Raw genomic sequence first — 23,539 nt, 5'->3', positions numbered from 1 at the left:
TGCAGCTACTTCCCTCTTGAGTCTGGATGTCGTTTCTTCATGGAATCCATGCCTGAATTTGCAGCATACACTTTTCAGGTGCCTCATTTGACTGGTCCTGGTGATATTTCTTCTCTTAGCCTTGGCACTCCAGTTATACTTTCTCTTACTCTTGGATGGGTAGCCAAACTTGCTGAAGGTGAACTTCTTCAGGTGATAGTCCTTGGAGCTGCAGTGGCAGCACAGCTATGCTTTCCAAATGCTGACGGCCTCTTTATCATCTTGCTTCTGCCACTGAGACCAAAGAGACCGAAGAGGCAGGATGTTCCTTTTTATATTCCCAGATATTTACATTTACTATTAATATTATTATTCTAATCATCACCAGGGTTATTGCTGGGGCTAGGTGCCTGTATAATTAATCTACTGCTGCCAGTGGCCATTTTTTTCCCTTTTATTTTCTAGGACAGAGAAATTGAGAGGGGAGGGGAAAAATAGAGAGGGAGAGAGACATCTGTAGCACTGCTTCATCCCTTGTGTAGCTTCTCCTCTGTGGATTCAAGCATTCTACCTGGTGCACTATTGCATGCCCCCTTAATTATTATTACTATTTTGACCATGTAGCTCAATAGTGTTAACTGTATTTGCTGTTGTGCAACAGAGTATTATAGATTTCTCATCTTATAAAATGAAAATTCTATGCCTATTAAACACGGGAAATGTTCAGTGCTTTACAAATTTGAGTGTCATCCTGTGCGGGGGCCATGATAACATTCCCTGTATTGTTCCTGTTTTAGTACATGTGTTGCTGAAACCTGCCTGGAAGGCTCATTTAAATAATTTGCATTCAGATTCAAAATGTAGGAAATGTGTCTTCTCTGTGTTGCCAGCACCTATCAGAACCCCTGGGACACTAGTGTATGTTAGTATGCTTCTAGTTCTGCTTCTGGGATCCCTTCTGTTACATTGCTTGACATTGTGGTCTATTTACATGGTCATTCTGTTACATTGGTTTGGTCTCACTCCCCCTGCCTCCGGGAGATTTGGTTTAGCCTTTGCTAGTTTCGCGCTTCTTTCTTCTCCCCGCCCGCCACCTACCCTAGGTACTTCCTGAGTTCCTGTTGCTGCTGCTGGAGGAGAAAGATGGAGGACAGAATTGTGTGGTGATTAGATTAGATTAGTTTTTTGAATCATTGGCTTGTGAATAAAGAAATATAGTTTCTCCGTTCAGCTTTGTGTCCCTAGTCATCTGTCTACTGCTTCGAAGCTAGCCTGGCAAGTGTATGTTTTCAGAGATTTTTTTTTCATGCACTCTGTGCCTCCCCCCCCCCCCCCAGCATTATTAAACTTTGGCTTCTGGTGGTGCTGGGGATTGAACCTGGGATTTTGGTGTCTCAGTTGTAAAGCCTTTCTGCATAACCATTATGCTATCTCCCCAGTATTTGTCCAGAACACAACAGGCTTCTTGTTTGTCATGCTGGCCTTCTCTCCTGTCTTTTTTGACTTTTCTTGTTTTTGATGACCACACATTATCTTGAGGAGCATTGGTTAGCCTTTTGTCCACTTAGAGTTACTCAACCCATCTTTAAAGAGAGAAGCTAAGTTCAACCTATTTGGGGAAGTAGAACTAGAACTATTGGACATTTTCAGAGGCATTCATCCCAAGAAACTGGAATACACATTTTACTCAAGTCCAGATGGGTCATTTCAAGGATAGACTATATGTTAGGCCACAAAGACAACATCAGCAAATTCAAGAGCATTGAAATCATCCCAAGCATCTTCTTAGACCACAGTGGAATGAAACTAACACTTAACAATCAACAAAAGATTAGTAATAGTCCCCAAATGTGGAAGCTCAACAGTACATTCCTTAACAAATACTGGGACAAAGAGGAAATAAAGGAAGAAATCAAAATGTTTCGAAAGTTCAGTGAAAATGAAGACACAAGCTATCAAAATATTTGGGACACAGCAAAGGCAGTACTGAGAGGGAAGTTTATAGCCATATAAGCACATATTAGGAAACAAGAAAAAGCACAAATAAACAACCTGACTGTACATCTTAAAAACCTAGAAGATGAAGAACAAAGGGACCCTAAAGCAACCAGAAGTATAGAAATAACTAAAGTTAAGACAGAAATAAATAACATTGAAAAAAAGAAAACCATATAAAAAATCAATGAAAGTGAGAGATTCGACTTCCGGAGGCGGAGCTACGAGCAGCAGATCGCTTTCTCTCCTCTCCTCTCCTCTCCCGGATCAACTAGGAATACCAAAGGAGACCATCCGGACCGAAAACAAGACAGGACTGTAATGACCACAGGAACCCAGTAAATCACCCGTGAGTACAAACACGCGTGGCTGGTGATAGAGAGGAGAGAGGGGCCTAAGGAGAGATTAAGTGACTGCTAACAGTTCAACAGTTTGTCAGTGGAGACACCACCTCCAGTCTTCTCCACCAACAAGGGGACAGCTGAAGGGAGGAAAGGACTCCCCAGAGACTCACCAAGTACAACTCTGAGTCTCCATTGCTACTACCCTCAGAATCTGGAGCAGCAACAGGGAGGGACACCAGGGTACAGAGATCTAACCGGGAAACTCAGGAGAAGACCTATACCTCAGTGGCATAGCTGAAGGGCTGTGAAAGTCTCTTTGCATAACCACTGGATTATCTCTGCCACACCCAGCTTTATCTCTTGGTCAGGAGTCATTGATTAAGCCAAGAAGCCTATTGATAGTTTAAAAGCCCTCAGGCTACCATAGCCTACAGGGGAAAAAAAAAAGGCTTTTACACCACTGAACTCCAACTCAGGGATTGAAAAAACTGTTAACTTATATAAAATGGTTAAAACAACAAGAAAAAATAATGGAGACTCGAACCAGGACAAGAGTCCAGCTAAAAGTCCTCCAGAGGGCGAAGCACAAAACAACGAGTTCAACATCCAAACATTAGCTAAGGAAATAATAACAGGAGTGAGTAACGAATTTGAAAAAATTGTAATCAGAACTGCAGGAACAACAAATGAGAATATGGAAGAAAATTCTAATAATCTCATGGTTATTAGAGAGCTGAAAGCTGAAATTGCTGAGCTAAGAAGGCAACTAGCTGAACAAGCTAAAACAGTATCAGAGCAGGGCAACAAAATAGATGAACTCCAGAAAGCAGTAGAGGGCAGAGAGAATAGAATCAATGAGGCTGAAGACAGAATTAGCAAGATTGAGGATGAATTAGAGACAACTAAAGAAGAAGTAAGAGATCTCAAAAAGAGATTAAGAGATGCTGAAAACAACAACAGAGTCCTATGGGATGACTTCAAAAGAAACAATATACGCATTATTGGCCTACCAGAGGAAGAAAGAGAAGGGGAGGAAGAAAGCGTTCTCCAGGCCATAATAGCTGAAAATTTCTCTAGTCTAGACAACATCAAAGACATAAAGATGCAAGAAGCCCAGAGGGTCCCAAACAGAATTAACCCAGACCTAAAGACACCAAGACATGTCATAAGATTAGCAGCAGACTTCTCCATACAAACACTACAGGCCAGAAGAGAATGGCAAGATATCTATCGAGTGCTCAATGAGAAAGGCTTTCAGCCAAGAATACTATATCCTGCTAGATTGTCATTCAGACTAGATGGAAGCATCAAAACCTTCTCAGACAAGCAACAGTTGAAGGAAGCAACCATCACCAAGCCTGCCTTGAAAGAAGTTCTGAAAGGTTTCCTATAAACAACCAGACCACCACAAATAGAACATATATCAAAACACTCTAAAACTCTACAAGAATGGCGTTAAAATATCTTCAATCTTTGGTATCAATAAATGTGAATGGCTTGAATTCACCTATTAAAAGACACAGAGTAGGAAGATGGATCAGAAAACACAACCCAACAATATGTTGTCTACAGGAAACTCACCTAACGCAACAAGACAAACACAGACTTAAAGTGAAAGGATGGAAAACTATCATTCAAGCCAATGGCCCACAAAAAAGGGCAGGAACAGCTATTCTCATATCTGACATGATAGACTTTAAAATAGATAAGATTAAAAAAGATAGGAATGGACACTACTTAATGCTCAGAGGATCAGTCAATCAAGAGGACTTAACAATTATTAATATCTATGCACCCAATGAGAAGCCATCTAAATACATCAAACTTCTACTGAAAGAGCTACAGCAATATATTAACAGTAACACAATCATAGTAGGGGACTTCAACACCCCACTATCTCAACTTGACAGATCATCCAGGCAGAAAATCAGTAAAGACATAAGGGAGCTAAATGAAGAGATAGATAAACTAGAACTATTGGACATTTTCAGAGTCATTCATCCCAAGAAACTGGAATACACATTTTACTCAAATCCACATGGATCATTCTCAAGGATAGACCATATGTTAGGCCACAAAGACAGCATCAGCCTATTCAAGAGCACTGAAATCATCCCAAGCATCTTCTCAGACCACAGTGGAATTAAACTAACACTTAACAATCAACAAAAGATTAGTAACAGTGCCAAAATGTGGAAGCTCAACAGTACACTTCTTAACAACTTCTGGGTCAAAGAGGAAATCAAAGAAGAAATCAAAATGTTTTGAGAGTTCAATGAAAATGAAGACACAAGCTATCAAAATATTTGGGACACAGCTAAAGCAGTCCTAAGAGGGAAGTTCATAGCTATACAAGCACACATTAGGAAACAAGAAAAGGCACAAATAAACAGCCTGATTGCACATCTTAAAGACCTAGAAGAAGAACAACAAAGGAACCCTAAAGCAACCAGAAGGACAGAAATTACTAAAGTTAGGGCAGAAATAAATAACATTGAGAATAGGAAAACCATACAAAAGATCAATGAAAGTAAATGTTGGTTCTTCGAAAGAGTAAACAAAATCGACAAACCTTTAGCCAGACTCACAAAACAAAAAAGGGAGAAGACCCAAATAAATCGGATAGTAAATGAAAGAGGAGATATCACAACAGACACTGCAGAAATTCAACATATCATGCGAGGCTTCTATGAACAACTATATGCCACCAAGTTAGAGAACCTGGAAGAAATGAATGATTTCCTAGATACCTACCAACCTCCAAAACTAAGTAAAGAGGAAGTGGATAATATGAACAGGCCCATCACAGCTAATGAAATTGAAACAGTTATCAAAAATCTCCCCCAAAATAAAAGTCCTGGACCAGATGGTTTTACAAATGAATTCTACAAAACTTTCAAAGAAGAACTAATACCTCTACTTTTAAAAGTCTTCCAGAAGATTGAAGACACTGGAATACTCCCTGCCAGCTTCTATGAAGCCAACATCACCCTGATACCAAAAGCAGACAGGGACACAACCAAAAAAGAAAACTACAGACCAATATCTCTGATGAACATAGATGCGAAAATATTGAACAAAATTCTAGCCAACCGGATACAGCAGTATATCAAAAAGATTGTTCATCATGACCAAGTGGGGTTTATCCCAGGCATGCAAGGTTGGTTTAATATATGTAAATCAATCAATGTGATCCACCACATCAACAAAAGCAAGACCAAAAACCACATGGTCATATCAATAGAGGCAGAGAAAGCCTTTGACAAAATACAACATCCCTTTATGATCAAAACACTACAAAAAATAGGAATAAATGGAAAATTCCTGAAGATAGTGGAGTCTATATATAGCAAACCTACAGCCAACATCATACTCAATGGTGAAAAACTGGAAGCATTTCCCCTCAGATCAGGTACTAGACAGGGCTGCCCACTATCACCATTACTATTCAACATAGTGTTGGAAGTTCTTGCCATAGCAATCAGGCAGGAGCAAGGAATTAAAGAAATACAGATTGGAAGAGAAGAAGTCAAACTCTCCTTATTTGCAGATGACATGATAGTATACATGGAAAAACCTAAGGAATCTAGCAAGAAGCTTTTGGAAATCATCAGGCAATACAGTAATGTGTCAGGCTATAAAATTAACATTCAAAAGTCAGTGGCATTCCTCTATGCAAACACTAAGTTAGAAGAAATTGAAATCCAGAAATCAGTTCCTTTTTCTATAGCAACAAAAACAATAAAATATCTAGGAATAAACCTAACCAAAGAAGTGAAAGACTTGTATACTGAAAATTATGAGTCACTACTCAAAGAAATTGAAAAAGACACAAAGAAGTGGAAAGATATTCCATGCTCATGGGTTGGAAGAATTAACATCATCAAAATGAATATATTACCCAGAGCCATCTACAAATTTAATGCTATCCCCATCAAGATCCCAAGCACATTTTTTAGGAGAATAGAACAAATGCTACAAATGTTTATCTGGAACCAGAAAAGACCTAGAATTGCCAAAACAATCTTGAGAAAAAAGAATAGAACTGGAGGCATCACACTGCCAGATCTCAAACTATATTATAGGGCCATTGTCATCAAAACTGCTTGGTACTGGAACGTGAATAGACACACTGACCAGTGGAATAGAATTGAGAGCCAAAAGTGAGCCCCCACACCTATGGACATCTAATCTTTGACAAAGGGGCTCAGACTATTAAATGGGGAAAGCAGAGTCTCTTCAACAAATAGTGTTGGAAACAATGGGTTGAAACATGCAGAAGAATGAAGCTGAATCACTGTATTTCACCAAATACAAAAGTAAATTCCAAGTGGATCAAGGACTTGGATGTTAGACCAGAAACTATCAGATACTTAGAGGAAAATATTGGCAGAACTCTTTTCCGCATAAATTTTAAAGACATTTTCAATGAAACGAATCCAATTACAAGGAAGACTAAGGCAAGTATAAACCTATGGGACTACATCAAATTGAAAAGCTTCTTCACAGCAAAAGAAACCACTACCCAAATCAAGAGACCCCTCACAGAATGGGAGAAGATCTTTACATGCCATACATCAGATAAGAGTTTAATAACCAACATATATAAAGAGCTTACCAGACTCAACAACAGGACAACAAATAACCCCATCCAAAAATGGGGCGAGGAATTGGACAGAATATTCACCACAGAAGAGATCCAAAAGGCCGAGAAACACATGAAAAAATGCTCCATGTCTCTGATTGTCAGAGAAATGCAAATCAAGACAACAATGAGATATCACTTCACTCCTGTGAGAATGTCACACATCAGAAAAGGTAACAGCAGCAAATGCTGGAGAGGATGTGGGGTCAAAGGAACCCTCCTGCACTGCTGGTGGGAATGTCAATTGGTCCAACCTCTGTGGAGAACAGTCTGGAGAACTCTCAGAAGGCTAGAAATGGACCTACCCTATGACCCTGCAATTCCCCTCCTGGGGATATATCCTAAGGAACCCAACACATCCATCCAAAAAGATCTGTGTACACATATGTTCTTGGCAGCATAATTTGCAATAGCCAAAACCTGGAAGCAACCCAGGTGTCCAACAACAGATGAGTGGCTGAGCAAGTTGTGGTATATATACACAATGGAATACTACTCAGCTGTAAAAAATGGTGACTTCACCGTTTTCAGCCGATCTTGGATGGACCTTGAAAAAATCATGTTGAGTGAAATAAGTCAGAAACAGAAGGATGAATATGGGATGATTTCACTCTCAGGCCGAAGTTGAAAAACAAGATTAGAAAAGAAAACACAAGTCGAACCTGAAATGGAATTGGAGTATTACACCAAAGTAAAAGACTCTGGGGTGGGTGGGTGGGTGGGGAGAATACAGGTCCATGAAAAATGATGAATGAAATAGTGGGGGTTGTATTGCTAAATGGGAATCTGGGAAATGTTATGCATGTAAAAAAAAAAAAAAAAGAAGTAGAAACGCAAAGCAGAAAATGACTGAGTTTGGAGTATGGCACCAAAGTAAGAAAGCAGAAGTATACTAGAGTTTGCAGTGAGTACCTCCCTAATACTTCCTCTCCACTTTTCCAAGCTTTGGGTCCATGATTGCTCAACAGTTTGTTTGGCTTTGTATGTTAACTCTCTTTTCAGTCACCAGGTTCCAGGTGTCATCAGGATGCCGGCCAGACTTCCCTGGATTGAAGACACCACCAATGTGTCCTGGAGCTCAGCTTCCCCAGAGACCCATCCTACTAGGGAAAGAGAGAGGCAGACTGGGAGTATGGACCGACCAGTCAACGCCCATGTTCAGCGAGGAAGCAATTACAGAAGCCAGACCTTCTACCTTCTGCAACCCTCAATGACCCTGGGTCCATGCTCCCAGAGGGATAGAGAATGGGAAAGCTATCGGGGGAGGGGGTGGGATATGGAGATTGGGTGGTGGGAATTGTGTGGAGTTGTACCCCTCCTACCCTATGGTTTTGTTAATTAATCCTTTCTTAAATAAAAAAAAAATTTAAAAAAAATTAAAAGAAAATCACAGGATGTCTGAATACAGTGGTGCTTTGATCACAAAAAAAAAAAAAATCAATGAAAGTAAATGTTGGTTCTTTGAAAGAGTGAAAAAATTGACAAACTTTTAGCCAGACTCACAAAATAAAAAAAGGGAGAAGACCCAAATAAATTGCATCATAAATGTAAGAGGAGATATCACATCAGACACCGTAGAAATTCAACATATCGTGTGAGGTTTCAATGAAAAAATTGATGCCACCAAGCTAGAGAACCTGGAAGAAATGGACAATTTCCTAGATACCTACCAACTTCCAAAATTATATAAAGAGGAACTAGATAATATGAACAGGCCTATCACAGCTAATGAAATTGAAACAGTTATCAAAAACCTTCCCAGAAATAAAAGTCCTGGACCAGATGGTTTTACAAATGAATTCTATAAAATCTTCAAGGAAGAGTTTATACCTCTATTTTTAAAAGTCTTCCAGAAGATGGAAGACATTGGAATACTCCCTTCTAGCTTCTATGAAGCCAACATCACTCTGATACCAAAAGCAGACAGGGATACAACCAAAAATAAAAACTAAAGACCAATATCTCTGATAAGCATAGATGCTAAAATATTGAACAAAATTCTAGCTAACCAGATACAGCAGTATATTAAAAAGATTGTTCATCATGACCAAGTCGGGTTTATCCTAGGGATATAAGGTTGGTTTAATATATGCAAATCAATCAATGTGATCCACCACATCAATAAAAGCAGGACCAAAAACCACATGGTCATATCAATAGATGCAGAGAAAGCCTTTGACAAAATCCAATATCCCTTTATGATGAAAACCATACAAAAAACGGGAATATATGGAAAATTCCTAAATATAGTGGAGTCTATATATAGTAAACCTGCAGACCACATCATACTCAATGGTGAAAAACTAGAAGCATTTCCCCTAAGATCAGGTACTAGACAGGGCTGCCCACTATCACCATTAGTATTCAACATAGTGTTGGAAGTTCTTGCCATAGCAATCAGGCAGGAGCAAGGAATTAAAGGCATATAGATTGGAAGAGAAGTCAAACTTTCCCTATTTGCAGATGACATGATAGTATACATAGAAAAACCTAAGGAATCCAGCAAGAAGATTTGGAAATCATCAGGCTACAAAATTAACATTCAAAAGTCAGTGGCATTCTTCTATGCAAACAGTAAGTTAGAAGAAGATGAAATCCAGACAATTCTTTCAAACTCTTTACTCACTCCTGTGATTATTTCCTTAACTAGTGTTTGGATGTAATGTTGAACTCATTATTATGTGTTTCAACCTTTGGGGGGCTTTTAGCTAGACTCTTGTCCTGGTTCATTCTCCAATATTTCTTCTTGTTGGTTTAACCATTTTATAGTATGTTATGAGGTTCTTCTCTCAGTGCTTTTCAAATTACTGATTACTCTTGCCTGGATTGACTTGTGTCTAAGTAAGGTAATTAAAGGGTTCCAGTTGTGGAAATTGACAGTTGTTTTAATAATATTTTAATCCCTGAGTTGCAGCTCAGTGGTTTAAAAGCCTCTTTTGTGTTTTTTCTTCTCTGTAGGTTATTCAAGTTTGAGAGCTTTTAAGCTATTAAGTAGGCTTCTTAGCTTAATCACTGACTCCAGACCAAGAGATAAAGCAGGGTGGGGCAGAGATAATCCAGTGGTTATGCAAAGAGACTCTCACAGCCCCACTGCTAGGCCACTAAGGTATAAATCTCCTTAGTTTCCTGGTTAGTTCTCTGTCCCCTGGTGTTAGCACAGGGCCTCCCTGCTGCTGCTCCAGATTATGAAGGTAGTAGCCATGCATTTGGTGTGTCTCAGGGGAGTCCTCTACTCCCTTCAGCCATCTTTTTGTTGGTGAAGCAGACTGGAGGTGGTGTCTCAACTGGTAAACTGCCGGACTGTTACCAGCCACTTAATCTCTCTCTAGTCTCCTCTCTGTCCATGAGCCACACGTATTTGCACTCACTGGGAATTTGGTGGGTTTCTGAAGTTGTTCTAGTCCTGTCTTGTTGTGGTCCCAGGTGGTCTCCTTTGGTATTCCTAGTTGACCTGAGGGAAGAGAGGAGAGAAACATAGCTGCTGTTCCATCTCTTGAGCACTTTTCACTCTGCATCTTCTTTTTGTTTGTGTTAATGAACTTCACTTTTTCTTGGTGTTTTCCAGTTTCATTATGAGATTCCTAGGTATCAGTTGCTGGAAGAAATGTAGCATGTCCAGTTTAATTTAAATTTGATATAAATAATAAATACATTTTATAGTAAGTCGTAAATATTATACAGAGTGTGTTACACTTAAAAAAAAGCTCAGGGGGCTGGGTTGTGGCACACCTGGTTGAGAGCCTTAGTAACAGTGCACAAGGACCCAGGTTCAAGCCTTCAGTCCCCATCTTCAGGGAGAATGTTTCACAAGTGGTGAAGTAGTGTTGCCGATGTCTCTCTCCCTCTCTATCACCCCTTTCCCTCTTGATTTCTGGCTACCTCTATCCAATAAATAAACAAAGATAATTAAAAAAAATTCAGGTGACTCAGTGGATAAAGCATTGGACTTTGAAATGTCAGGTCATGAGTTTGAACCCTGGTACTACATGTGCTACAGTGATGCTCTGGTTCACTTCTCTCTTTCTCATACATAATAAATCTTTAAAAAGAGCTTCTTTGGGGCCAAGTGATGGTGTACCTGGTTGAGCTCCCATGTTAACAGTATGCAAGGACCTGGGTTTGAGTTCCCGGTCCCCACTTGCAGGGGGGGAAGCTTTGCCAGTGGTGAAGCAGTGTTGCAGGTGTCTCTGTCTCTCGCCCTCTTTATCACTCCTTTACCTCTCAGTTTCTGACTGTCTCTATCCAATAAATAAATAAAGATAAAAAAAATTTAAAAGAAAAAAGAATAAAGAAAAAAAGACCTTCATTGTCTGTCTGAATTTAAATTTAATTAAGAGACTTAATATTTTCATTTGCTGGATCTAAAAATACCATAAAATGTTTTTTTGGCTCTTTTTATTTTCCTTAGAATTGTTTTTTTTTTATATGACAGAAACTGAGAGGGATGAGGAGACAGAGAGGGAGAGAAATACCTTCAATGCTGCTTCCTCACTCATGGAAATTTCTTCCTGCAGGTGGGGAGTGGGGGCTTGAACCCAGGTCCCTACACATGGCAATGTGTGATCTACTTGGTATGCTCTTGCCTGGCCCCATGATATTTTTAACATTTAAATGATGTTTAAAAGAAAAGAGGAAAGTCCTAGCAAAAGTTCGTTCCCTCAATTTGTTTTTCCCTTTCTGGACCGTGGGAAGTACTTTCATCTCCTCCCTGGTTCTTTTCTGCTCACCTCTTTATTTCCAGACAGTTTTGAGCTATGGTTTCCTTGGTGTTTTCTGGGGAATGTGAAGCTAGAACTGGCCCAGTAGGACCTATCAGGCCTTCTACACTATTACCAGTGGTAAAAGGCAGTTCACAATGAAGTAGATAGAGCCAGCAAAGTTGGGGGCACATGGTAGGGCTGACTTAAGGACTGGTTAAAGTTATTGAGGCCTTTCTCATTAAATCCATTTGTTCTTCCTTGGGCTTCCGGATACACCAGTACCAGGAAATTCCCTTCCACAAAGCTTAGAACTTTGTGTCCATAACCTTGATTCTTACCAAATCGTTATATGATATTAAATGAGATAAGTCAGAAACAGAAGGATGAATATGGGATCATCTCACTCATAGGCAGAAGTTGGAAAACAAGATCAGAAGGGAAAACACTAAGCAGAACTTGGACTGGAGTTGGTGTATTGCATCAAAGTAAAAGATTCTGGTGTTGGGGGTGGAGGGAGGGTTCCGGTCCTAGAACATGATGACAGAGGAGGACCTAGTGGGGTTGTATTATTATGTGGAAAACTGAGAAACGTTATGCATGCACAGACTATTGTATTTTACTGCAAACCATTTTACTACAAACCATTAATCCCCCAATAAAGAAATTTTAAAAATGGTCATGTGATTTTAATAATCAAACAGCTGGTGAATTTTCAACCTTTGCTTAGATTTTTTTTTAAGTCTTCAATCTGTGACTATTTCATTATTTGTAAAACATTTCTAGAACTAATGGTTAATTCAGTGACCATTATGCTTTCAAATATTGCCTCTATCATATTCTTTTTTAAAATTATGCTTATTTATTTATTGGATAGAGATAGCCAGAAATCAAGAAGGAAGGGGGTGATAGAGAGGGAGGGAGAGAGCCCTGCTTAACAACTCACAAAGCATTCCCCCTGTGGGTGGGGACCAGGGGCTCGAACCCAGGTCCTTGTGCATTGTAACATGTGTACTGAATCAGGTACCACTTACCTGGCTCTTATCATATTCTTTTTTTACTTTCTTTTTGTAAACATGATTAGATATATGTTATAATTTTTCACAGCATTCTCTCTCCATGCATTTTAATCTCTCTTTGCTATATACATGTGTATTTGATTTGTCTTTTTATTTCAATATAGCTGTTTTTTTTTTCTTTATTTTTCAAGAGCACTGTTCAGCTCTGTGGGGGACTGAATCTGGCTGCTCCGTAGCCCCGACTCTGGATGAAGTTATATTTTTATAACAATTCTTTTTTATAAAAAATACTTTTTCACTCTCTATTTATATTTTCAATACCTTTTTAAAATGTCATAAGGGCCAGAAAAATAGCTCACCTGGGTGTCTGCTTTGTCATGTGCATGACTCAGGTTTAGCTCAGCCCTTACTATCCTAGGGAAAGCTTTAATAATGCGATGTTGTCTTTCGTATCTCATAGTCTTTCTACTTTTTCTGTCTGAAAAAGTTGATCCCTGTGACAACACAACAACAAAAAAATCACTAAATATGTCAAGATAAATTAAAATTCTATGATAATTTCAGTGTTTGAGATCTTTGTAGATCAGAATCTACTACCTGCTTCATTTGCTGCCTCTTGTTCATGATTACCTGGTTTCCTTATATATTTTGCAATTATGACTGTAAATTTATAATTCTGCCTTTTACCTTTTGGTATTGTTGGAGCTATGTTGAAGATGGACACCTATAGGGGATTTGTGTTGACTTCTGCCAGAAGTCTGTGGCTTGAGACCACTTCTTGGCTTGGTTTCTTGGACCACCCAAGTGGAGTGAATTCAGGCTGCAAACCCTCTTATTAAGGTTGGCTTGTAGCTGCAAATTCTAAGAGACATTTCCCCCTTTCCATTCATTGCCATGGTTCAGTTCCAGCAATTTTCCTTGTAGTCCTGAAGAGTAGAGAACAGAGGTTTTGTTCTAGTTCACCATGACACCAGTGTGTAACTTTTTTGGGTTTTATGTGGATGGAGTTTCTCTTATTAGAATCTTTCACGTAAGATGGGATCAGGGTTTTTGTCTCTGGTCTGCACTTACTGTCACTTCAGAGCCCCATTCATGTCTCTGAATATGCTTTACTTTTTGGAGAGTAGGTTGATGTAATTTAAATATATTTTTTCCCCTAGCTGCCATGATTATTTTTGGTTGGAGGTCTAAAGAGTATTTAGCACAACATCCTGATTGAAATACAGCTTCTCTTGATTTGTCAGAGTCTGAAACCTAATCATAAACTACCATGCTGCCCTGTCCCCCAGTGGCCACACTTGATAGCGATCGATAGCTATCGGGAGGGGAGTGGTGCAAGAGGCATGGCCTCAAGGTCCAGGGTTGGTGGTGCAGCGTGTGCTGCTTCAGTGTATCATGGAGCTAGGGAAGGCAGAAAGCTCATTACCAGGTTTGCAGCCACCCCATCTCTAGGCATCATGCTTAAACATCACCTGAGCATTCAGGACTTAGAAAAAAGATTCACATCCCTCTGTTCTCCTTTACCGTCCCTGCAAGGGAGGAACAGGAAGGTGAGGTTGGGGATCTAAGACCCTGTGATGGAAAAGGATGACAGTTGGTGGAGGGTGAAATGTACTATTGTGGGGAGATGTGGAAATACAACCTCATGAAAGCAACAACCCTGTAAATCAGCATTTCCTCAATAAAGTGATACTGAAGTTGATAGAAAAGCCATGAATATTAAAAACAAAATACTTCATTGCATGAACTGAGAAAGCATTAATCTGAGAACTGGACCTGCCTGAGCCTGAGTTGGAATCCCAACTTTGCTGCTTACTGCTCATGTGGCTTTGGGTTAAGAAACTCTACCCCAATGTCTTTAGCTGTGCAATAAAGGTAGCTCCTACTTCACCCAACAGTTGTGAGGACTAGATAGAACAGTATGTATAAAAATCTTGGTGCTGTACCTGCCAAGATGCATTCATTAACAGTAAGCTGGTACCATTGTGATAGTCATTAAAAATGGTTGTGAGAATATTCCAACGAAAGAAACAGTGCCATTTATTCAACAGACAGTCAAACTAGTTCTAAGAAACATATGCACCCCTATGTTTATAGCTTCATTATTCACAATAGCCAAAGAGTGGAAGCAGCCTAAATGCCTATCAACAAATAATGGGCTAAAGAAGTTATGGGATATATACTCCATGAAATACCACCTTGCAATAAAAAAAGATGATATTGTATCCTTTGGTACATAATGGGTGGGTGGAGGTAGATAGCATGATGGGTATGCAAAAGGACTCTCATGCCTGAGGTTCCTAAGTCCCAGGTTTAATTCCCCACACCTCCATAAGCCAGAGCTAAGTAGTGCTCTGGTTTAAAAAAAAAAAATTGGTGGAAGGTGGTGGAATGTGGAACTGGAAGTGAAATTAGTAGAGGTTAAAGACAACTAACTACTGGATAGTTTTATTCATATGTGGAATCAAGAGAACTGAAACACATGAACTTGAAAAAGTAAAGCAAATGAACAACAACAACAACAACAACAACAAAAACCAGGAGTAAACAAATTGTCTCCAGGACTTTGTGAGAACTATGGTGGTTATCTTTGGGAGGTGGGATACTGAACTTTGGTGGTGGGTGTTGCGTGGAACTATACCTTGTAATCTTACAATGCTATTTTTTTTGCCTCCAGGGTTATTGATGGGGTTAGGTGCTGGCACTATGAATCCACAGTTCCTGGAGGACATTTTTTTTCCATTTTTAAAAATTGAGTAGGACAGAGAGAAATTGAGAGGTGGGGGAAATAGGGGGGAAAGAAAGACACCTGCAGACCTGCTTCACCACTTGTTAAGTGACCCCATGCAGGTGGTAAGCCAGGGGCTCCAACCAGGATCCTTGTGCCAGTTCTTACACTTTGCACCATGTGCGCTTAACTGGGTGTGCCACCGCCCAGCCCCACTAATCTTACAATTTCATAAACCACTATTATCACAAATAAAAAATGACTTAAAGAAGTGATAGAGCAGGGACCTGACCTCAGGGCTACTTCGATGCAAAGCTTTTTTTCCATAACCACAGCCCTTGGGCAAGAAAAATAGCTCACTGTGCTGTTTTGTCATGTGTGCAGTGAAGGTTTGAACCCAATCCCCGCCACACTGAAGGACGCTTCTAAACTGTGGCTTCTTTCCCTTGCCTTCAGAAAAGCAAAATCAACCAATCAAACAAAAACAAAATAAAACATAGCATTCTGAATGGAGGATAGGCTATTGCTTTATGTGTGGCGGAACATGCAAACAGACACTGTTAGTTTTCTTTCTTTTTTGAAAAAAATGTATTAGTGATTTAATAATGACTAATTGTAAGATTGTAAGATAACAGGGGTACAATTCCATACAGTTCCCACCACCAGAGTTCCATGTCTCTCATCCCCTTCATTGGAAGCTTCCCTATTCTTTTAAAAAATCTTTATTTATTTATTGGGTAGAGACAGTCAGAAATTGAGAGAGGAGGGGGGTAATAGAGAGACAGGGAGACACCTGAAACACTGCTTCATCACTTGCAAAGCTTTTCCCTTGAAGATGGGGAGCAAGGGCTTGAAACCTGGTCATTACACATTGTAATGTATGCTCAGCCAGGTGTGTCACCACCTGGTCCCTATGCTTCCCTATTTTTTATCCCTCTGAGGGTATGGACTAAAATTCTTTATGGGGTGCAGAAGATGGAAGGTCTGGCTTCTATAGTCGCTTCTCTGCTGGACATGAACATTGGCAGATGGATCCATATTCCCATCCTGTTTCTGTGTTTCCCTAGTGAGGTTGGGCTCTGGAGAGGTGAGATTTCAGGACACATTGGTAGCCAGTCAACTGGCTACGGAAGAAGGGCAAACGCTAGAAGAAGAAAGACACATTGGTGAAGTGTTTGCTCAGTCAGGATGGCATCATAACAGTGTCTGCAAGTTGGTGGCTGAAAGGAGGTAATATATAAAGCAGGACAAATTGTTTAATAAATAGGACCCCAAAGGTAGGAATAGAGCAAATGAAATTAGGAAGTTTGTTGGGACATGAGCATAGTTAGCATACAGCTGACAAACATACAAGGGACTTACACAAACTCATAAAGGATTGTTGGTGTGTTGTTGGAAGTTATTTAAGTGAGTGTCTGCCAGAAATGACTCTGTTCCTGTGTGCTCTTGGTTCCTGCTCACTTTGTTCCTTCTCCCCAGTCCCCACCATTCTGCTTCCTTCAGGACCCAAACACATGTAGCTGAGCCTTGGTAGCTGGTCTCTGCTCCTTCTCTCTGTTCCTGAGGCCTTTGCTTTCTCTCATTCTCCCCAGGACCTGAACACGTGTAGCTGAGCTCTGCTTGGCTTATAGACTTACAGACTCAGGGCTCCTGCCCATCATGACTGGCCAATCTTCACCCCTTTGCCTATTTTACAGTACCTAAGTAACCATGACATAATAAACCTCCCAGGAGGTGGAGCCAAGATGCCAACTTGGAGACAACACCTGGCCTGAGCTCTGCAAGAAGGCTGCTTCAAAACTGGGAAGTTAGGGTAAGGGCAGGAGTTCTGGGTCAGTCGGGGGTTAGGGGTGCACTGGGTGGGCAGACAGGAACTAAAGAAGAGTCCTGTAACCCATATGTGGGCTGGCAAACAGTGGCTGAAAAGGACAAAGCAAAAACGTTTGGCTGGAGTCTTCTGTTTTGCTACTTCCCAATCCCACCAGCTACTCCTGGTAGGACTCTGATAGAGATTCTTTCTTTTTAAAAATTTTTTTTACTATCTTTATTTATTTATTGGATAGAGACAGCCAGTAATTGAGAGGGAAGGGTGGGATAGAGAGGAAGAGAGACAGAGAGACACCTGCTGCACTGCTTCCCCACTCATGAAGCTTTCTCCCTGCAGGTGGGGACCAGGGACTTGAACATTGTAACATGTAACATGGGGACCAGGGACTTGTGCATTGTAACATGTGTACTCAACCAGGTGCACCACTACCCGGCCCCAAGATTATTACATTATAAAGATTCCTGGATCAGCAGGGATGTCATTCAAAGGAGTGTCATTCAAAGCATGTTAAAGGAGGCTGGAGCTCTATCTGAGTGACAGAATACCTGACCAATCAGGCCAGTCTTGCCTGGATTAAACTACCTGTCTCTCTCAGCTACCACTTGAGTTTTTTTGATAGTTACTTCTTGTAATTGCTTATTTTACCTTGGTTTAGGAAGGGGATGAGGCTGTTTGGAGCCAGTCTGTACTGGCTCATTCTGCAGACTGTTAGGGATTTTTATTTAATAATAATAACAATGTTATTATTATTATTATTATTAGTGCTTGTCTCTTTTCCCTCCTCTCCACATTGAGCAAAATTAGCTGTTGCTGCTTTTCCCATTGATATGTGATTGGTTGTACAACACATTGTTGAAGGAATTTGCTCCTCTCTCTGTTTTCTCCACTTCTCTTTTTCTTTCCTTAAAGCTGATTTGAAAAAATCTCTTTCCTTTCACTACTTTTTCTTTTTTAAATTATTTTTTTAAACTTTATTTATTATTGGCTAGAGACAGAGAGGAATTGAGGGGAAGGAAAGATAGAGATGGAGAGAGACAGAGAGACACCTGCAGCCCTGCTTCACCGCTCATGAAGCTTTCCCCCTGAAGGTGGGGACCAGGGACTTGAACCCGGGTCCTTGTGCACTGTAGTGTGTGCGCTTAACCAGGTAGGCCACCACCTGGCCCCTTCTTTTTTCTTTTTTATTAACTGGTACTCATTTGTGAATTATCCTGGAGAAGAAGTCTGACTCAGAGCACAGACTCATTCTCCCTCTCTCTCTTTCCCAGTGTCTCTCTCCTTTCCTTCCCTCTCTTTTCCCACTATCTCTAGAATTTATGGTTGACAGCTTATTTTAATAATTGTCTACTCTTGCCTTTCCCTTTTTCTTTCTTTTTGTATTGCTTGTTTTTGTTTTTAGAGTGGAGGTGTTGCTTGACGTAATAAACCTTCCATTTGTTTAAAACCCTAGACAAAGCTGTGTGAAGATTTTTATTCTTTTTTAATTACTGTAGAAGTCTATTTTAGGTATGTTCCAAGGGGACCATGACCTTAGTAATTTTTGCCTCTGAGCCCAATAGGTAACAGGTGGGCTAAAAGTATTGTTTGGGAAGATGGTGTCAGAGTTGACAATAGAACTAGAAAGCTGGATAAGGGCAGAGAGTAGCTCTCAACCATGAAGAAAATATATAAATACCATTAACTGTTAACTCCACCGACCTGACCCAGGGCCCATGTCTATTCATATTTAGCATAGGAGCCTATGTTAACTCCACCAACCTGACCCAGGGCCCATGTCTATTCATATTTAGCATAGGAGCCTATGTAACCTCTGAGTCCCTGTCAGTCTAAGTCCATAGTTAATGGTCACAGCTGGGAGCATTTCAGGCTGCACTTATTTCAGGACCAGTCTTCCTTGAGTGACAGAGTTGCCTGATCCAATCTGTTTTTAGGGAGAGTGGGGCAATGCTTACCATTGCTGCTCTACATTGAGGGCAAGGTCCTGTAGAGGGCTTATGATATTCCTGATGGAAGTAACCAGTGACGGTGGAGAGAGGGATCTATTAGAGGACTAGGCCCATCATATCTATGTGGGAATCAAAGGATTTCCTGAATAGAACCCCAGATGATGGGGTGGCCTTGTATTGACCAAAAAGGCCATCATTAAAGAGCCAGCCTCTTGCCCTTATCCAACTTTTATAGTTCTTTTTTAAAATTAAAAAAATTATCTTTATTTATTTATTGGATGGAGACAGCCAGAAATCAAGAGGGAAGGGGAGGCTAGAGAGGAAGAGAGGCAGAGAAACACCTGCAGCACTGCTTCACCACTCATGAAACTTTCCCCCTGCAGGTGGGGACCAGGGAGTCGAACCTGGGTCCTTGTGCATTGTAATATGTGTGCTCAACCAGGTGCGCCACTAACTGGCCACACCCCTTTTTTTTTTGAAAGATTTATTTATTAATGAGAAAGATAGGAGGAGAGAAAGAAGCAGAAATCTGGTTCGCGTGCTGCTGGGGATTGAACTTGGGACCTCATACTTGAGAGTCCAGTGCTTTATCCACTGCACCACTTCCTGGACCACTTGTAGTCCTTTTTTATCTGACAAGGTTAGACATAAAGTGATTGAGGGAGTGAAGTGCGGGGGTGGGGTGGGTAGGAGAGGTGTCTAAGTCTAAGTAGTAAATATTTGATTGGGTACTCTTAATTTTTGTAGGAATAACTTGGTAACATATCAGGTCAACTGGGGTTTGGGCGGTAGCGCAGCGGGTTAAGCGCATGTGATGCAAAGCACAAGGACTGGCTTGAGGATCCCAGTTCAAGCCCTCCAGCTCCCCACCTGCAGGGGGTCACTTCACAGGCAGTGAAGCAGGTCTGTAAGTGTCTTATCTTTCTCTCCCTCTCTCTGTCTTACCCTTCTCTCTCAATTTCTCTCTGTCCTGTCCAACAACAATAACAGCAATGACAATAATAACAACAACAAGGGGAACAAAATGGGAAAAATGGCCTCCAGGAGCAGTGGATTCATAGTGTATGCACCGAACCCCAGCACTAACCCTGGAGGCAAAAAAAAACAAAAAACAAAAAACATATCAGGTCAACCCATGATTGGAGTTTAAAGAGTTCTGAGGTACAGAACTGAGTCAGATAAAGATCTAGTTTCTGGATTGCTATAGGTATTACTATACTACTGTAACATACGTTGTATATATAGTTTTATTTATTTATCTATTCCTACCAAAGCACTGCTCAGCCCTGGATTATGGTGGTTTTGAGGATTGAACCCGGGACTTTGAAGCCTCAGGCATGAATGTCTTTTGCATAACCATTATACCAATATTCCTAGCCCCATAAGTAGTTTGATACTCTGAGGTGATCACTCAGGGGTTTTTGGGTGTTTGCCTCATATACTTAAATATTGTTTGAGTACATGATGTTGAATAGCTATTGAGAGTTTCAGACCTATAAGGATCTGAGATGCACAAAAAGCTACCAAGAGGCTTGCAGGTCCTGGGAAGTTGGAAGTCAGCTTCTACCTCTGTGACCACCATCCAGTGTCCATACACTGAAGAACATCTCCCCTAGTTCCTCCACTAACTCCCCCAGGAAGGCTTTATGGAGACCGAGGTTCTGTAAGGCTGACTGAAGTGAAATTCCTCCTAGGGGCTGGACTCCTGGCTACTGGTTTGTGAAGGTGCCTGTCTTCAGGCCTTCTGCAATGGTTTGTGTCTGTGGAACTGCTGGACACACAGGAAGAAGGAAGCATCAGTATCTGAAGCAACTGTTTGGTGCTTCATGGAGTTCAGCCTCCTTGTCAAGCATCTCAGTGGTGAAGTGACCTGGCACAGGAACTGTAGCTCACAGCTCTCTCTACTCAGAGGGAGGGCATCCAGTCTGGTGGGAGAGTGGCAGACAGAGGCTGTGGGACCCCTAGCTCACTCTGAAAGTTGTCATTGATTCATTAACATGAGAAGAGATGAATTAGTTAGCTAATTATGAAGGGAAGGGAAACCCCCTAGCCTTCCAGTGACACTTAGGGAAGCAGAGCATCCTGGCCTTCCAGAAATCTTCAGCACCATTGTTCTTCTCCAAAGGTTTTTCACCTGTGGCCATACGGACACCATCTGTCACCTTCAAATACTGGGTCAAGAGTACTTGGGGGAGGTGGTTATTGTGTAGTGCTTATTGTGTGGTACTAATTGCGCTTACATGAATTGGCATTCCTTTCCACCCACAGGCTTAAAAACTTCCTGGTTATAATTAGAACCATTTCAAAATATTATGACACATCCAGGGGGGCTGCCCAGAGCCTGGCTGAACCCCAGAAGGCAGAACCAGAAAGCCAGGTTCTAATCCCAGTCTTGGTCACTGTGGCCAGTAACTATGCTATTAAGAGGGTCTCATAGTTGAATGTCCTTAGACCATGAAAGAGAGAAAGAATTGTCTCCTCTCCAGTCATCCCCATCATGTCCCAAGTCAGTCTGTTTATGCGTTTTCTTCTTTTCTGATGGGAGGCCGGGGTAGGGAAGGAGGTGGTTGTACGGGGGTAGTACCAACCCCCTGAGTCCACAAGGATGTTTGGATTATGATATATTTTTACATGAAACTCTGACTTTAAGTGGAGGAACTGTAATAATAGTTTAATTGTGTGGTTTTAAACTCTTGGGGAAACTTCCAAGGAAAACAAGCCCCAGACCCCCCCCGCCCCCGATCTGTTAAATAGGTCTTCCAGCTCAGGTGACTGTTTTGAAAAGGGCACTCAGGTGTTATATTTATTTATTTTTAAATATTAAGATTTTAATTTTTGGGGTTGTTGGATTATATGCAGTTATAAGGAATAATACAAAGAAATTCCTTGTATCCTTCACCCAGCTTCCACCAATGGCAGCACCTTATAAAACTATCGCACAGCATTGTAACAAGGATACTGACAGTGACACAATCAAAGGTCTGTCCCCACAAAGTTCCCTCATGAAACTGTGACCCTAACTTGACTGGTGAAATAGCTCACGTGGTTAGTATGCTGCTTTGCTATGTGTGTGTCCTGGGTTCAAGTTTGGCCTCTATCACATTGAAGGCAGCTTCATAGCTGTGGTCTTTTTCACTCTTTTTCTCTCTGTCTTTCTGTATTTACAAAAGAAGGAAGAGGAGGTTGAGAAAGATGAGGAGGAAGAGGAAGAGAGGAAAAGAGAGGAAAGGGAAATAAATTGTGATCCTGAAGGAGGCTGACATGAGTATATTGGATTAGACAAATAAATAATTCTTTTTTTGACTATTACAAAAGTTTATTTAACAAAACTCAGTAAGAAAATGTACATAACCTAATTTTTATAACAAAGTGAAAAGTTGCAGTGGGAGAGGGGACATGTTGAACAGTCTTCTTGTTGAACAGTCATTGTGCTTATACTCGTTTTAAGGCTTCTAAAATGATGGTGCTATTTCCACGTATTACCACAATTCCAATCTTGTTCTGTTGTCCACTAGTTGCCATTTCCACACATTAATCTAGAACAAGACTCATAAATGGGTTAATCCCTGCAGAATCCCTTGGACATGTCTACTGCCATTTAATTTCAATGACAACTTCTTGTCCATAAATTTTTTCAATTCGGGAGGATGAGCTTTGCTCATGGTGTCTACTCTGCAAGCTTAAAGACACTTTCCAAACAAAATTTGTGGCTTCTTCTACACTCCCGCCAAAATAAATAATTCTTTAATCCTATTTTGCTGCTTTGCAAAAAAGTGTATGTTATATGCTATGTTTTAGGAAGAAATGAACAGAAAACACATCCTTATCCAGAAGCCAGATGACCTGAGGACCTAAGACTTCATCCTATTATTTTGAATCCAGGGCCTTGTGCAATGCATTATTTCACCTTTTTTTAGGTCTTTTTTTTTTTTTTTTCCATTTTGATGGATGGTGAGAGAGAAACAGAGAGAAGGGAGATATCACAGGTATGAATGAGGTTCCTTTCATTGCCAAAGCACCTCCCATGTGTTGCTGGGGCTTGATCCTGAGTGCTGCACATGCTTAATGAGCTTTCTTTCCAGTACCAGCTCCATTCTATTTATCCTGAGACCCACCTCCTGTTTTTCTTCAAAGCCCACATCCTGTTTGTATTGAAATATATTTCATGAAATAGGGAAGTTAGAAATCAAGCCTTTGCTGCAACCTGTCTAGATATTCCTTAAGTCATTCAAGTAGATGAATTTGAGTATTGCTCTTGCCTCCATTCTGTTTGAACAGCAATTAGAAGTCTCTCCCCGCCCGCCCCCAGGCGCAAAGCACAAGGACCGGCATAAGAAGTTGTCCCTCCTTGAACATGA

General features: G+C 40.7%; 1 non-coding gene and 1 pseudogene across 1 annotated transcript; both read right to left on the bottom strand.

The window, feature by feature from the left end:
- Positions 1–694: 694 nt before the first annotated feature.
- Positions 695–796, bottom strand: LOC132532518 (U6 spliceosomal RNA). Its single transcript, XR_009544470.1, has one exon. It is a non-coding gene; the product is annotated as a U6 spliceosomal RNA (small nuclear RNA).
- Positions 797–22,613: 21,817 nt separating this feature from the next.
- LOC107522479 (small nuclear ribonucleoprotein G-like) lies at positions 22,614–22,874 on the bottom strand (annotated as a pseudogene).
- Positions 22,875–23,539: the final 665 nt, after the last annotated feature.

The sequence above is a fragment of the Erinaceus europaeus genome, chromosome 13 (assembly GCF_950295315.1).
Source record: "Erinaceus europaeus chromosome 13, mEriEur2.1, whole genome shotgun sequence".
Taxonomy (NCBI): Eukaryota; Metazoa; Chordata; class Mammalia; order Eulipotyphla; family Erinaceidae; genus Erinaceus; species Erinaceus europaeus.
Note: the sequence above shows the minus strand (reverse complement) of the source record. Positions and strands in the feature narration are given on the sequence as shown.